The 17,166-nt window shown below is 45.1% G+C and overlaps 1 long non-coding RNA gene across 1 annotated transcript in view; it reads right to left on the reverse strand.

Moving 5' to 3' along the window:
* Nucleotides 1–482: 482 nt before the first annotated feature.
* LOC129036972 (uncharacterized) overlaps nt 483–17,166 on the reverse strand; it is a 110,699-nt gene continuing 94,015 nt past the window's right edge. The window contains exons 3-5 of the long non-coding RNA XR_008502705.1: nt 5,604–5,943; nt 4,394–4,627; nt 483–2,647 (exon numbers count right to left, since the gene is read on the reverse strand). This is a non-coding gene — a long non-coding RNA (uncharacterized LOC129036972). The remainder of the gene's footprint in view (nt 2,648–4,393; nt 4,628–5,603; nt 5,944–17,166) is intronic.

Consider the following 17,166-nt stretch of genomic DNA (forward strand, 5'->3'; position numbering starts at 1 on the left):
GAGGGCCCTCTCCCCCAAAGGAACGCCCCCCAGGGGTACATCTCTAGGACAGGGATTGGTTCATGGTAGACCCACAGCAAATATCTCAGATATCTGAGTAGAAATTGGAGACCAATCACAAGGAAAAATCCATTTCAAAAACAACAACGACAACAAAATGTACAGGCTACCACCTGAAGGAGAGAAGCCCGCCATGGCCCTGCTCGCCCCATCTCTGTTCCAAGGGTTCCTGCTGAAGCACTCTGATAGGAGACACTTCCATCCCCACTTCAGGTGGGCTGCTCATCTAGGGGAGCCCTGGCAAAGACATGCCTGTGGATGTGTCTAGAATGCATTTAAAACACTTTTTTGAAGAGGGCTTTAAGTTTTCTGAGAGTTTAGAACACTAACTTTTCTGCAGTAGATGACTTCATAATTGCTGCGCCGCTGAAAGGAAGTGATACTGAAATACGCTTTGCGAGGCAGGGCTGGGAATCCTCTCATGGTGACAGAAAAGTCATTTATTGAGTGAGAAAATCATTTCATATTTTTAGGGAATTTGAGAACCTTTGTATGGGAGATCAAGCCAAGGGGAGCTGAAATTCAGTGAATGCCAACCTTTGAAAGAGTTGAAAACACTTTGCACAGATGAAAAAACATACCGAAGATCTCAGATGCTTCCTCTGCATCAGGCTTTCCTCTGAATTCAGGGAAATTCAGCAAGCGGCACATGAACTAAAAGAGCACTAAAATGTGTTCAGTGCTGTGCTCTGGTTCCCTGTCTTGGGCACTGAGAAGCAGAGGACAGCCCGTGGCCACACTGTCCGGAGGCCCCTCCAGACTCTCCGAGGTGACCCATGCCCAGGCACCTCTGAGGGCACCATCCAGGGAGAGCTGGATGGTGGGAGCCTCCTGGACAGGTAGACCCTCCCCTGGGCTGAGGCTTCATATGGACTCCAGGCCCGGGTTCCCAGTGAGGAAAGTCAAGGCAAGGAAGCGCGCTGGGGCACTCACAGCTTGGTGCCAGGGCACATCTCCCCGGGCGCCCTCTGCTGCTCACTTCAGCTCCTGGACAGCTGCGGCCTCCCTGTCTATCTCCTAGAGCCTCCATGGGGCTGTCTGCTCCTGCCCTCCAGGCGGCCGTGTCACCCGGCTGCACTGACACTTGGCCAACTTGCCTGTAGAAGGTGTGAGGGGAAGAGTAGCATTGCCCTCCTGGTCCCACCCAGTGATGGCAAAAGCAGATGATGCTGCTGGCCACACGGCCCCTTCCCTACCACGGGGCAGCTCCAGCCCCTTCCACGCTCAGCCGATGCCTTGTGGGGCCGTGCACAGGTTTCTCCAGTGAGGCTACCTCCTGCCTATACCCACACACGTCTTTCTCCCCTGCCATGGCTATCCACCTTCCAGATGGATTGAACTGTGTACCTCCCCACAAATCTTCTGTGCTTAAGTCCTAACCCCCGGCATCTCAGAATGTGCTCTTATTTGGATACAGAGTCTTATAGATGTCATGAGTTCAGACGAGGTCCTGTTAGAGTAGGATGAGCCTCTAAGCCACTACGACTGGGGCCCCAACAGAAAAGGAAAATTGGACACATCCACATACATAAAGGGAGAGTGCCATGTGAAAGTGCAAGCTTTACTGCCACGAGCCAAGGAACCACCAGGAGCTGGAGAGGATGGGCACAGGTCCTCCCTAGTGCCCTCAGAGGGAGCCTGGCCCTACAGCACCATGATCTGGGGCTTCTGGCCTCCAGGGTGCGAGAGAATGAATTCCTGTGGTTGAATCCCCTCTGTTCCAGCAGCCCTAGCCAGCTAACACTCACCCCACCAGGGCAGCACGGGCTGCCCAGCCTCCCTACTCAGGTGTGCATTCCCATGCAGAGAGAGAAGCCATATGGCATGTGCTTGCTGACCCAGAGACTTTAGGCAGAATAAAAGATTTTAGAACAAAGGCAATTCCATCCAACTATTCACATTAACAAATAAACAGGGCTTAGAGCAATCCACCTGAGAGGGCATAACGACCCAAAGCCACCTAAGACCCAAACTCTCAGTCCTGGCTCAGTGTCCTCGCTATTTCTTGGTTCCTCTCTTTAAATTTGCAATATAAACTTACCTAGAGGATGCACTCTTATCTGACTTATCGGGAGTGTGGGTTGCTCTAGAGTCTCTCCTCACCACCACAGCCTCCTCAAGTGTGCAGCACAGGACCCTCCAGGGTGGGCACTATTCCATGGAGAACCTTCCAGCACAGCTCAAATGATCACACCTTGGTGTCAAGTGGCACTGCCGTGCACACTGCACCTTCCAGATGCAACTGAGCGCTCCTCAGAGAACCAGTGCTTTCCGAAGCCGTACTAGTACAAAGAAGGAATGCCAGCAGGAACCCCTGCTCTGTATAGTTTCCAGGCAAAAGGGCCCAAGATGGAGAAACATATTCATTCCTGAGTTTTCTGTCCATAAGCGCGAGGACCCCAGTGGCTGGGTGCTGGGGCTGTGGGGCCTGCCTTCTCAGCGCATGGATGGTGAAGCTGCAGAATGGGGCAGTGTGAGAACTGATGGGTGGGAAACGGCCTCTGTCTTTGAGTCACACGTTGAGAGAATACCGTCATGAACTTCAACTGCATGCTTTCCAGGAATGTGGAGAACTAAAAATAGCAACCTAAGGACATGTAAAAAATACAAGTTTCAAATGAGGAATGGGAATATCTGTCCTGGTCTGAATTACCTGAAGAGCTATCCTAGCCTCTGCCTCTGCTGCTAAGACAGGTGTGGCCTGGCACCCTGTGTACACGGACAGAGTGGGTCCACTGTGTCCACTGGTGATTCTGACTCACCAAGCACTTTCCTCTGAACAGCTCAATGACTCGAACACATTGTTTAAGGGCAAGTTCTATGGGATGGCTCCCAGGAATCCCTTCTCTACAGCATAGATGGAACAAGACTCAGGAGCGGGGGCAAGGGGTGGGGGTTGTGGGAGCAGAAAACTTTTTGTAAAGAGTCTTCCAGGGTCCTAAAACTGAAATATTCTTGGTGTGTGTTCTAAACATAAAACAGACTCGTCTCTTAAAATTTCTCCTCAAAACCCCGAATGACTGACTTCTTAGAGGACACTGCTGCCGCCCTCTCACTCTCTGGAATGCGGGTGGAAGAGGGGAGTCATGTGAACGAGGGGTCCACTGAGGAGGTGAAGGGAGACGTTCACAGGGAGATGCTCAGCAAACACCTATTTGAACACTGGGAAAGAATTAAGTTCATGAACCCAACCATCTCCACTGAGTTTCTGTAATTTCTCTGCCAACCTCCTCAGAGAAGGAAAGAATGAAAATGTGAAAGATTGAGTTAGAGCCAGCTTGTGAAGACCAGGGCAACTGAAGCAAGCCCCTCCCTCCTGGACACCTGAGACCTCCCAGGGGCATGGAAACCTCAGCCATCAGCCAGGACCACTCAGAGGCCAAGAGCATGGGCAACGGAGGATGACATGGCGAGGTGGTGGGCTCATGGAAGGGGGACTACACCTGTGGGCAGGTAATGGGCTCACACGGGGGGATGGTGGGGAGAGTACACCTGTGGGCAGGGGATGGGGTCACGGGGAGATGGTGGGGAGAGTACACCTGTGGGCAGGTGATGGGGTCACGGGGGGATGGTGTGGAGAGTACACCTTTGGGCAGGGGATGGGGTCACGGGGGGATGGTGTGGAGAGTACACCTGTGGGCAGGTGATGGGGTCACGGGGGGATGGTGGGAGAGTACACCTGTGGGCAGGTGATGGGGTCACGGGGGGTTGGTGGGGAGAGTACACCTGTGGGCAGGGGATGGGGTCATGGGGGGATGGTGGGGAGAGTACACCTGTGGGCAGGGGATGGGGTCACGGGGGGATGGTGTGGAGAGTACACCTGTGGGCAGGGGATGGGGTCACGGGGAGATGGTGTGGAGAGTACACCTGTGGGCAGGTGATGGGGACACGGGGGGATGGTGGGGAGAGTACACCTGTGGGCAGGTGATGGGGTCACGGGGGGATGGTGTGGAGAGTACACCTGTGGGCAGGGGATGGGGTCACGGGGGGATGGTGTGGAGAGTACACCTGTGGGCAGGGGATGGGGTCACGGGGGGTTGGTGTGGAGAGTACACCTGTGGGCAGGGGATGGGGTCACGGGAGGATGGTGGGGAGTGTACACCTGTGGACAGGTGATGGGGTCACAGGGGATGAACGTATAGTGCGACCAGCTCCTCAAGCAGCCCAGACTACATGAGCCCTAGACTGCAGAAGCACAATTTCTGGACTCCTCCAGCCAGTTAATCAGTCAAAGCTACAATTAATCATATGGGATTTTCAGTGGACCCTTTAAAGGAAATGGGTCAGCACATGTGATTTAAAATAACAGTTTATACATTTACAATGTACTTACCGCAGGCTAAGCATTAGCATCTCATATCATCTTCACCATGATCCTGGAGGGAGGTAATTCCTGCTGGGCAATGGGATACCTGAGGCCCAGAAAGTCATGCAAATACTTCCAGCTCCCAGAAATGGAAGAGACAGACTTTCGCTCCTGGGTCAGAAGCCCTGGCTCCTGGGCACTGTGGAAGCTGCCCCATTCTCCAGAGCAGGCACCATGTCCCTGAAGCATCTGGGGTGCAACCTAGGCATAGGTGAAACCCGGGACCCACAGTTAGGCTGTGTAGCATCAGGCCAAGTTTGTTTCCAAATATTGTAAATATAAACCTTTGCTTGAGTCTATAGCTCTCAAGTGTTTTTTTCCCTTTAAAATCACAATTTTTGCCGAAACAAACTGGTTATTCATGTATTATGAATTCATCCATTCAAATAACCACATATGCACCCACGTCAAGAGGTTGTAGTGATCCAAAGGGAACCAAGACAAGACCCTGCGCACCAAACTTCCGGAGCTTTCCTGAAGTGACTGAGCCACATCCTGGCGATATCCTTCGCACACGATGACAGGGGCAGAGTGAGCGGGAAAGAAAGAAAGACAAGAAGGAAGACAGCAAGAGAAAAAGAAAGAGAGAAAGAGAAAGGAAGGAAGGGGAAGGAAAGGAGGAGGCTTGTTCTAGCTGGAGATTTAATAAGGTTCTTTCTTCCCGTTTTAATGGTAAATAGAGCAAACCTTCATGACAGGTGTTCCTTTTAAAATGAAATTATTAGGCTGTGAATTGCAGAGGCTGGAGAGCAAATAAAACAAACAAACAAAAGATGATTTCTATTTCCTCACTGGAGGGTCTGTCTAAACCAATGAGTGCAATTTAAAGGCAGGGCCTGCAGAAGAGCGGTCTGCATAATGCGCGGCCAGGCCCATCCTGTGTGTGTAGAAAAGACTAAAAATAAGAACAGATAAAGGGAAATCTAAAGAGAAGAGGATCATCTTGGCCCTGAAAGCACAGGGGAATTGCCTTTACTGCACCAACCAGAGACAAGCAGAGAGGCTGCTTCTGAGAGCGAGGTAGGGAGCCAGTGGTGCCGGCAGGGACGCACTTGACTCCAGCCTGACAATCTGGAGTGGCAGGGGTTCCTATCTTCCCCTGGCCCCGACATCTCCCGGGAGCCCCCCTTCTCCTGGTTGTTCTTTGGGATGCGTCTCCTTCCATGCGTCCCCTTACCTGGCTGCTCAGGGCCAGGCTGTAATCTGTTTTTTCTCAGTGCTTGCTCCATAATGATCCCTGACTCCTGCAAAGGCCGCAGCGTGAATGCGATGTGACTCCGCAGCAGCGAGTCGGTGCTTAAATTGAAATATTATGGGAAGGGCAGCCCATGGAAGACCTTTGATGTAGCAGCCCACGGCTCGGGGGGAGCTGGGGACACAGAAGCTATTGTCCACTGTACTCAGTTCTTCGTCATTTCCAGGGGAGAGCGGAGAGAGCAGACAGCGTCAATACAAATAATTCCAACTGGATCTGCAAAGCGAGTGCTGCAAGCTGAAGATCTGCCCCCGGCCCGTATCTGTGGGAAACAAAGCCAAGAAGAATCATTCAGCATATTTTAAATGGTTTAAAATTCATTTATATATGGCAGGCACCTGAGAGTCACTTCTGGGCAGAAAGACAAACACATGAATGCAAGCCATAAATGAAAAGAATCAACCAGTTACGCTATTAAACATGTTTGAATATAATGCCAGTTACTACGAGTGTGGAGGGTGCATCTCTGAGATGGTGAATTTCTTCCCTCCTAAAAGCACAGTGACCCAGGAGGAACTGATAGTACCCTTTCACTTATTTACAGACAGGTTCAAGATTACTTTCAATAAATAAGTATAATTGTTCGTAATTTGAAGAATGGACTTACCTGATGATGACATGACTTTAAATGTCAAAGAGCTAAAAGATCACACACACACACACCCCCCCCCACACCCCCACCTGTCAAAACTAATAAATGAACCCAGCAAAGTTGCAGAATATGTAATCAACACACAAAAGTCAGTTGTGTTTTTTATGCTAGTAATAGACAATCTGGAAAGAATATTAAGAAAACAATTCTATTTGCAAAAGTATTAAAAAGAATAAAATACTTAGAAATAAACCTAACCAAGGAGGCTTAACACTTGTACTCTGAAAACTATAAAACATTGCAGAAAGAAGTGGAAAACAAATAAATGGTGAGATGTTCCCTGTTGAGATTGGAAAACTTAAGAAGTCATTACATTGGAAAAGTGATCTACAGATTCCATTCAATCTCTATCAAAATCTCAACTCTTTTTGCAGAAATAAAAAAAATCATCCTACAAATAATATGTAATTTCAAGAGACCCTGAACAGCCAAAACAATCTCAAAAAATAACAAATGTGGACATCCCACACTTCCTGCTTTCAAAAATTACTACAAAGCTACAGTAATCAAAACAGTGTGGTATGCTGTGGCATAGACTGACATATAGACATATAGACCAAGGGAATGGAATAGAGATCCCAGAAATATACCCTCATATATGAGGTCAAATGATTTTTGACGAGGGTGCCAAGACCAGTCAATGGGGAAAGGACAGTCTTTTCAATAGATGATGTTGGGGAAACTGGACATCCACTTGCCAAAAACAAAAAACAAGAAAAACCCTCATGAACCTGGATCCTTACCTTTCATCATACATAAAAATTAACTCATAATGCATCAAAGACCTAGACATGAGAACAAAACTATAAAACTCTGGAGAACACATAGGGAAAAAGCTTCATAGCATTAGATTTGGCAAAGATGTCTTGTATGTGACACCAGAAACATGAATAATAAAACAAAAAAATAGATAAATTGGGCTTTAGGCCCTCCATTATTAAAATTTAAAAATTTGTTCAACAAAGGACATAAATGACAGAGGAAAAAGGCCACACACAGAAAGGGAGAAAACATTTGTAAATTATATAGTAATAAAGAAATAACAGTTTAGAATATATAAAAATACCTACAACTCAATAACAAAAACAAACAACACGATTTTTAAAAAATGAGCAAAAGACTTGAATAGACATTTCTCCAGAGAAGACATACAAATGGCCAAGAAATACATGAAATGGTGCTCAGCATCACTAATCATTAGGGAAATGCAACCGAAGAACAATAAAATACCACTTCACCTCCATTGGGATGGCTATTATTCAAGACAAAGAAAGTTGATGAGGACGTTTAGAAATGGGAGCTCTTGTGTACTAGTGGCAGGAAGGTGACATGGCAAGCCACTGTGAAAAATGGAATGGTAGTTCCTCAAAACAACAACAGAGAATTAGCCAGGTACGTGGGGGTCTGTGCATAGTGGTGTGTGCTTATAATACCAGCTATTTGAGAGGCTGAGGCAAGAGGGTCAATTGAGCCCAGAAGTTTGAGGCTACAGTGAGCTATGATGGCACAACTGGACTCTAGCCTGGCGACAGAGTGAGATCTTATCTCTGAAAAGATGATGATGATGATGATGATAGATAGATAGATAGATAGATAGATAGACAGACAGACAGACAGACAGACAGACAGACAATGACAGAGCCATGTAATTAAACATTGGTTCTTTCAAGTTTACATCCAAAAGATGTGTGCAGGGATGTGTACAGTGTAGGCAGTGATAAGTCACTGTCCTGTGGAATCTTACAGGGAACAATCATTTCAGTTGTTTTCTACCAAGTGGTTAGAATATTTTATTGTATTTTTTCATAGAATTGAATTATTTTGCATAAGTTGAATTACCTGACTCAAACAAAATATTCCAACCAGCTGCTGCTTCCACACAGGTAAAGGTTTAAAGAGTTAACCAGCCTTTCCAATGTCCATGATCAACATCAGTGGGCAACTGGGACAAATTAACCCCCCTCTCCCCCAAAATAAAAACAAGTTTGGCTTTCTCTTATGGCCTATAAAATAGAAAGTCAAATGGGGAGAGACACAATTATCTTGATAGTAGAGCCAAAAATAAAACAACTCCTGTCTTGCAGCTGTTAACTTTGCAAGGGAATAAAGACAGCAATAAACCAGAGGCCTGGCTTCAGTTCTGTAGCTGCCTGTGCCTGTTGCTGTCCTTAATTGCCCCAGAAAAAAAAAAAGAAAAAGAAGAAGAGGCTAATTACAGCAATACTACACATTTCACAGAGGTGCTATAAAAGTAAAATGAGATAACGGACATGGAAACCCTTAAAAGTTTAGGCATGATGCACAATGGGTTATGAGTTTTATTACTAACTAATATATCTGGTCAACGAGGGTGACTGTCCAGAGGCCCTTCCACCTATTAAATTCCCTCAATAATCTAGGAAAGCATAAATTATTGGGAGGATTAGTTGACATTGTTCTTGTAGAATGTTTTCCTGTCACACTTTAGCCCATGAAATGTCTTAGATTGTGTGTGTGTGTGTGTGTGTGTGTGTGTATGTGGATGGGTACAGAATTAATGGTAGAAGAAATAAGAAAAAAAAAAAAACATGGCCAACATATTTCTACCATGTGGATGTTTCTGTTTTGAGTCCCCTTTGAATTCACGTATAATTTCAATTGGGGGGTGGGGAGACAGGGTCTCACTCTGTCACCCAGGCTGGAGTGCAGTGGCATAATCATGGCTCACCGCAGCCTCAAACTCCTGGGCTCAAATGATCCTCCTGCCTCAGCTTCCTGAGTATCTGGGACCACAGGTAGACAACACCACACCCGGCTAATTATTTATTTATTTTTTTGAGGACATGATGTCTCCCTACATCACCCAGGCTGGTCTCGAACTCCTGCCTTGGTCTCTGAAAGTGCTGAGATGACAGATGTGAGCCACTGCACCTGGCCACACAACATGCAATTTTGATGCCAGCAAAGAACCTTCTGTTGCCATCCTCCACACACAGAGTAGAAGGATGCCCTGCCCCCATCCCCAATGTTGTTCTCCCCCTCAGTGTTCAGCCTGAATTAGGGTCTCCACCTGGGATCTCCTCTGTCCCCCTCCTGCCAGGGGCTATTTGGTGAGGAGCAGGGAATGGGGGGTGACTCACCCCAGCTTTCATTAGAGCTGCTGTTTCTGTGTTTATATATATCGGGTTTCTGATTAAGATTTTTTTTTAAATTGGTTTTACATGGCTTTGAGGAGAGAAAAAGGTGAAAAGAGAGATTTAGATGGTGATTGCTCTATGAGTATCTACTGTTTACTTCTTAGAAAAGTCATCTTCTGAGTAACTGACCATGACAACAAGGAGAATTAAAGTCCCTGAAATAAACCAAACAAAAGCCGAAATTCTCTTTTTGTGCTTCCAGGCCTCTCCTCTCATCTCCAGCACAAATTTAAACAAATAAAACAATCATTCCTCACTTCTCTAAGTGATTTTTCTGTTATGTGATTTACTACAAAGTACGATTCTTTGCTGGTGACTTACCAGCACTTTGAAAGAGTGAAATACATTTTTCCAATCCACACACACATTGTATTCAATCATTGAACATTTCTCGTCAATCTTCAAAGCATCTCCATTCCCCCTGTTCCCGGAGGCTCTAGTAAGGTTCCACCTTTACCCAGAACATGTATTTTTGCCATGACACAGCTTATGTCATTTTGTATGAAACATTTTTGTAATCACTAAGATTTTTTAAAAAACATATGTAAATAAACAACAGTGTACATATTGGGCTTAATCTCACTTTGAAACCAGAAACATGTCAACTGACAAGCAATCTTTTCTATCTCTGTTCTGGCATAGATAGCCCTTGCACCTGCTTGTCATTGGACTCATTCATAAAATGCATCATGCTTATCTTGAGACTGCCAAAGGGTACAGTTGAGAATGGGAGGTGTGGATGTTGCTAGTTCTCTGGGTAAATATTTGTACTGGTCAGAGACAATGGAATCCCACTATACACCCAGTGGCTTTTCTCACATTCAACTTGCTACCAGCATCTTCTCTACTCAGAGATAAAGACAATGCAGATAAAATGAAATACATGAAGAACTTATTGATTAGAAGTTTACTGAATTATCTAAATCAAGTGACTCGTGTTAAGGCTCTTTGCTAGGGAGACCAGACCTATGATGGCTGGTGGTGAATTTTTTACCTGGAATATCATCCAGAAAATATTTACCTAGAAAATCATTACAATGCAAGAAACAAATGTTGATGTCATCAAAAACTCATAAATTAGTGGAGCTGAGAGCAAGTGTTTTTTTTTTTTTGAGAGCAAGTTTTGAGGAGAACACAATGTACACTCTCACTGTGTAAACTAAGTCAAGGAAAAGCTCTATGACTGTCCTTTCTGCTCAACATTTCCGTTTTTTCTACTACACATCCTTGTATTTTGCTTCTCCTACTATTCCAACCTTTGAGGATTTTTTCAGTAACTTCCATTTAGCATCTTGACAAATCTGAGTGGACTGTAGGACACAATCCACATTCAATTTAATGGGAGGTAAGTCTGAAAAAATGTCCCTGTTGAAGATCTAGTTTGGGTAGAGCCCTGGATCTTACAGTCTTATTCATGATGTGGAAGCATCACACTGCTCTCCCTGTGTACAGAAAACTCCCTTTGAAGAAAGAAAAAGAAAGTCAGCTCCTTTTGACAATACAGAATACAAATGTATGAGCTGTGATGAAAATCACCAAACTTGCAGTTGGGGAGATTAAGCATCCATTGATTATTGTATTAAAAAGTGTAGTGTGTGAGCAAAGAAAACATTGGGCTTTCCAAGTTTTATGATGAAGTTAATGTGCTTAAGATCATCAATCTCCACTGCGTGGAGTGGCGGCTTCAGTAATTTTGCCCCTGTCATCAAAGCAGCCTCATGGGACGGACGGTTGCCCACGCCTGTAATGAAGCACTTCATGCAGAAGCAGCTGTCGCCTCACCTGTTTGCCAGCCCATCCGAAGACCGGAGAAATTCTCCAATTTAGCAAGCAAACTTAAGTCATTATTAGAAATGACAGGGAAACCTGATGAAATTGTACTTTCAATTGGAAAACAAAATTGCAATCAGACCAACATGATTTCCTCATGGTCTGACCATGCTAATGCCAGTCGAGACATGGGCAAATGTATTTAAAAGTCATAATGGAGCATTACCATGCGATCTCCTTTCACTGGCCCTTATTAATATAAAACTTCAATTTGCATGTAAATGCGGTCAACTTTCATATCATCAAAATACATGAGGCCTGGGAAAGTAATGAATTGAAGTTGGATGCAGCAATTACTGACGTTTATAAAGAATTTTAAAGAGGTCAGTCTAGCCTTGGCTGAGAAAATGAGGAAATCAACAGGGAATATTGTCAATATAGCAACCAGGGGAGTTGGAGCCAGTCCCAGGTGTTGAGAGCGAGATGATGATTAATAGAGAGGGAGCGCGTCGCCTCTCACCCATGAGGGCTCGGCCAGACCCCAGGCGCAGCGGCAGAGCTGCATGAAAAGGTTCTTGCTGGGTCCTCGCTCCAGCCGCCTGGTGGTGCGTTCCGGGGGGAATGAAGTAGCAAGTGTTTATGAGCCAGCCGTGCTGAAGGTTTAATTGGGCTCCACAGCCTTTCCGCTCCCTTCAGTAGTTGATATGCAGTTTAACCTTTTTTTCCCACCTCAGACACACCAGAGCCACTGGGATTTTAATAAGGCGCTCGCATGATGGCTTGGCTAAACATTGACTTAGTTGCTAAATTGAGCTAAACTGCCTCATCGCGTTGTAATGGCAATTCATACGTTGCCTAATTTTTTAAAGAGGGAATATTTATCCTGCCTGCATGTTTCATAAATCCTCAACCACATGACCTGATTTGGGGGGATTTTCTTTGCCTATTTGTACACACAAGTTAACAGGCGATGTAATTTTAAACATGCCTGAGAAATCAATGCAGAGGTGGCCATGCTGCTGTAATTTTGGAGGATTTAGTCCCAGATAATGCAGGGTCAGAGTTTGTCTTCAGGATTTGCCGGCCACGTTTTCACAATATTACACAGATAGGCAGGGGTTCTCATGACCAGGTCTCCAAGAAAGCTAGAAATTACACAGCCTCTTACCTAAAGAGGCCAAGGCGGGGTCCACATCCCACTGCTGTGGAGGGGAGACTGGCCTGCGGGGTTTTCTGCTGTCCATCTGATCTTTGCATTATCCCATTAGGCATCTCTTCCCTGTTAAGCTGTTTAAGAGGCATATACACATTCATTATAAATGCAGGTTCCTTTGGAATTCCATACACCTTTTTGAAGTAAATAGGTTTACTGTCTGCTGTTTTTAATTGCTTGATTCAAGGGAAGCCTCTGCATCAGGCAATTCCCATGCTTGGTTTGAGGTCACCCCACCGGTCGGGCATGGTGCCAATCTCTCGCACCAGATTTTTCATTTGACCCTGCTGTTCCCATATCCGTCTTTCTTTATTTTTGGCTCTTTTATTGCTCTTCTTTCCTGACAGTATGCATAATTATAGATGCCCAGCCAGCTTCAGAGCTATGCAAATATGTATCTGCATTGATACATGTATTCGCTGTCTTCAAAACCTACATCCTAGACATGAGATTCCAGGTACAGAGTCTAAATGTGATCAGTGTTGAGAGCTGGCAAAATCTCAGTCTTTGGATACACAGTATCCATTAGTGACAACTGGCTTAGCACCACTTACACCCTTTACCACTAGTACTTAAAAGAAAGCTTTGTAATTCATGTTCGTAGGAAACATTCCTGTCCCCCAAAAGCAATGGAAAATGGGTAAGGTTGAGGGTTATTTACTGAGCAGGGAAAAGATTCTCCAGGTATTGTGGGCACCCTTCAGTGCCTAGATTCTGATGCATGTGTCTCTAAGAGTTAGTGTTTCCCCAGGGCTATAAAACTTCACATCTGTGTTTTTTCATATACACTATCTCATTTGTGAGCTATATCTGAATGTACTTTAATATAATGACTTGCTAAGTGAGCATGCTGTTTTGGAGGGTCTTTTTCCTGGAGGGAGTCTGCTCCAGGTGTGTGTGGGGGATGGGGAGTGGACGCTTGAGGAGCAGGTGCAGAGGTCCAGGCAGCAGGGGGCTGTGGGTTGGGGCACTGGCGCAGCTGATGCTGGCACTGCAGCTCCTTCTGAAACGAATGCTTTGTTCTGACTCAAGACTCGGCCTCAAGTCAGGCCATGGGCATAGCAGGGGTGGGAGAAGTGGGACAGGGCACTGAGACAGTTCTCCACAGAAGGATGATGGCACCGGCAGGAGGGACTGGGTGCTAGGAACTCAACCACACAGTCTGGAGGAATCCAGGGATGGGCCACCCAGCACTCCCACTCAGGAGCCTGCTTCTCTCCTGAAAAGAATCAGCGCACATTTCATGCCTCTGCCAGCCAATGGATGCATCTGGCATTCCGCGGCCAGGTCCCTTGCTGCTCCTGTGAGGGCAGAAACACGTGTCTGGATGACCACTGAGGTCACAGCCAACTATAAGGCCCACGACCCCCAGCTGTGCCCATGCTGGCGTCACCCTCAGCCTGACACCTCAGCTTGCCTTGTGCCTTCCTTCTGCCATCTTCTGTGTGTGTCCTGGAGCCCCTGTCCCCTGAAGTTGGGTCTTCTGCTCTCACAGGCAGACATGGCTGTGGCTGCTGCAGCCACTGACTTAACCAGCTTCCAGGAACGCATATTCCAGCCCTTAGCTGCAAAGCAAAGTTTCTAATAGACAGGCTGCATACAGCTGGTGCTCAGCAAAAGCCCCACTGCTCCTTCAAACGCCAGTGCTCTTGCCCATCCCAGCCTCCAGCTGAGATTTTCCCTACATTCAGGAATTTTGCCTTCCTGGGATTGACTTAATTGGAGCTAACGATGCTTTTCACAAGACCTTGGCTATTCTGTGAGGTGGCGGTGGCCTGGAGAGGGAGTTTCTGCCTCCCTTCAGCTGTGGAGGATGCAAAGATGGTCATCGCCCTGAGTGTTTTGTTTTCTTTCCTTTTCCACATTGATAGCCATCCCACATATTTCGGGACACACAAAATCATTCTTGCTGAATAGAAGAATTCATAGCTGATGATGATGATAAAACGGAAGGAAATAACACAGGAAAATCACATCATTTGGAGAACAAGATTGATTCTGGAAGATCACTGAGTTTTTCTAATTCTTTGTTTCTTCTTTGCCCTTAAAAAAAGAAACACCTAATTGTTAAGATCTTGAGCTCAAATAAATCCCTCAATTGGTTGTACTGTTTTAGGGAAGTAAAAATATCCATCCTGCTTAAAATCATTCTTCACATTTTAAAATCATCCTTAACTACAAACTTTAAAGCATTTCCCATACTTGTAACTAAATATTTGACCTTCCATTTCTTAATGATATCTCTGGTGCTCCAGTGCTTCTGTTATATACACCACTGTGGTTTCTAAAAGTGAAAAGAAGATAGCATGCTGAAACTGTGGCTAGGACACAGCAGGAGATGAAAGCTACAATCGGGCATTTTCTGATGTTTCCATTAGGAACACAGCACAAAGTAGACTCAGGAAATTGTTTTAAATCGTCCAGCTAACTACATACTAATCAGGTCAGCAAACCTACCCTCTGGAGACAAGACTAACCTCACATTCACGTTCCTTCCACCTTGGGCTCTCCAACCTCAGGAACTAATCAAAGCTGTGCCCATTCGTTGAAAAGAGAGGTGTACATCTAATTCTCATTATTGAAAGGAGATATGTACATCTAATTCTTATTATTGAAAAGAGAGATGTACATCTCATTCTTATTATTGAGAAGAGAGGTGTACATCTCATTTTTATTTTTAAATCAATGAATAAACAACCGAAATTCATCCAAAGGCAAGTTACACTTTGGCACAATAATCTGACTATTGGATTCTTAAATGTAGCATAAAACTAAGAAATTGCATATATATGTATTTTGGGATTTAATAATTAATGCTCATATAAACATACAGTTAAATAATTTCATTTCCTCTACTACGGTCATTGGATATATTTTCTAACTTCATTCTAGGACTTAACACTGGGCATACTCCAGTCACTCAAGTTTCATTGCAGCCATTATCGTATGTTCTGACTTCTGGCTGCTTCTCCTCTTACCTCCTTTTCCCACACATCCACATCAGTTCCTGTTTGGTGAGGAGGCAAGAGGCAGCAGATCTGGCTATCAAGGAGCAGACCCCACTCAACAGTGGAAGAGAGGCTGACTTTATTACTTATGTAAGTAAAGGAGAGCTATGCCTGTGAGAGTCAGCTTCCCTAAGCTAAGCAGGCTTCTATCTTGTATAGTGTGGGGTTCAGGGACTGGCGCATTGTGAGGGGCGGCAGGAAGTGAGTACTCTAGTGATTTTGCTGACATTCGTGGGGGCACAGCCCCTGAAGCACCTGCATTGTGGAAACGCATCATTGATTGATTATAGGAATTTGAACAGAATTCGGTAGACTTGTGGATTGGTGTTTGAACAGGATTCTTGGAATCATGCATCAATTCACCCTGCTGTAAAGTGACATATTTTCCTCAGTGTGCTGGAACTCTATTAAAATTCTCAGCATCTCCTTTTAGGAGCCCCTCAGCCAACACTGCAGAAGAGGCTACTGGGAATTGTCCAGGTCTTCTCTAATATTGTTGACTTTTTCCTTGAAGATGGTATTCTATTCAAAATAATCTGGTTTTCTCATTTTACACATCAATCGATGTGTGTTTGCCCTATTTGGGTCTTTGAATCCCTTGCTGAATTATCTGGTGGAGCAGTAGTTGTAGAGAAGTACTCATTAGATATTAAAACACCACACACATTATAATGAAGAGGAGATGATGGTGTTAGTCCATGATCCAGGAAGAGCATGAAGTGCTGGCAATGGTTTAGATTACCCACAAGTTGACCAAAATAAAATCTAAGACTGTACTGTCATCCCTAACTACTTGGCTAAAGAAAGCAATCTGGTTTGTTTTAATCAAAGTGAAAGGTAAGTTTTTGACAACCACTTCAGGTTGTGCAGTATCTATAAATGGAACCACTATTTCCAGGTGCCTTGCCCACTTGATGCTATTTATACACATAGGAGCACTTTCATCTCTAGAGACGATGTTTGGGGAGACATAATCCACCAAAGTATTGGAGAATCTACACTTGGAATGATCTGTTAGATCCACAGAACATGTCCAAAGGTTATTTAAAGACAGCTGAGCTATAGAGTGAGGCTGGTGATTGTCTTTAACAAAGTCTAATTCTAAGCAATTTATTTAGGGTAGCAAGGGAAGCCTGACAGATTAGGACAAAAGTGAGCTTACCTTAAACTCTTTTTTTTGTGAGACAGAAACTCGCTCTGTCACCCAGGGGCTGGAGTGCAGTGGTACAATCTCGGCTCTGCAGCCTCCGTCCCCCAGGTTCAAGCAATTCTCGTGCCTCAGCCTCCCAAGTAGCTGGGAGGCACATGCCACCATGCTAGCCTAATTTTTTGTATTTTTTTAGTAGAGACAGGGTTTCACCATGTTGGCCAGTTTAGTTTCGAACTCCTGACCTCAAGCAATCCGCCTGCCTTGGCCTCCTGAAGTGCTGGGATTACAGGCATGAGCCACCGTGTCTGGCCACCTTAAACTCTTAAGGGATAAGATATGACCCCCAAAAACTACAGGACACAGGTATGCAAAAAGAAAACACAATCATCAGTGTTTCTAGGAAATTCCGGGAATGTTGTTGACATGGTTGTGGTGGAAGCTGTCTACCTAATTGCATTAGAATCCTATTTCTGCTGTAAAAACTCACTACAAAGTTAGTGGATTAAAACAACATGG

This window comes from Pongo pygmaeus, chromosome 4, assembly GCF_028885625.2.
Source record: "Pongo pygmaeus isolate AG05252 chromosome 4, NHGRI_mPonPyg2-v2.0_pri, whole genome shotgun sequence".
In the NCBI taxonomy this organism is placed as follows: Eukaryota; Metazoa; Chordata; class Mammalia; order Primates; family Hominidae; genus Pongo; species Pongo pygmaeus.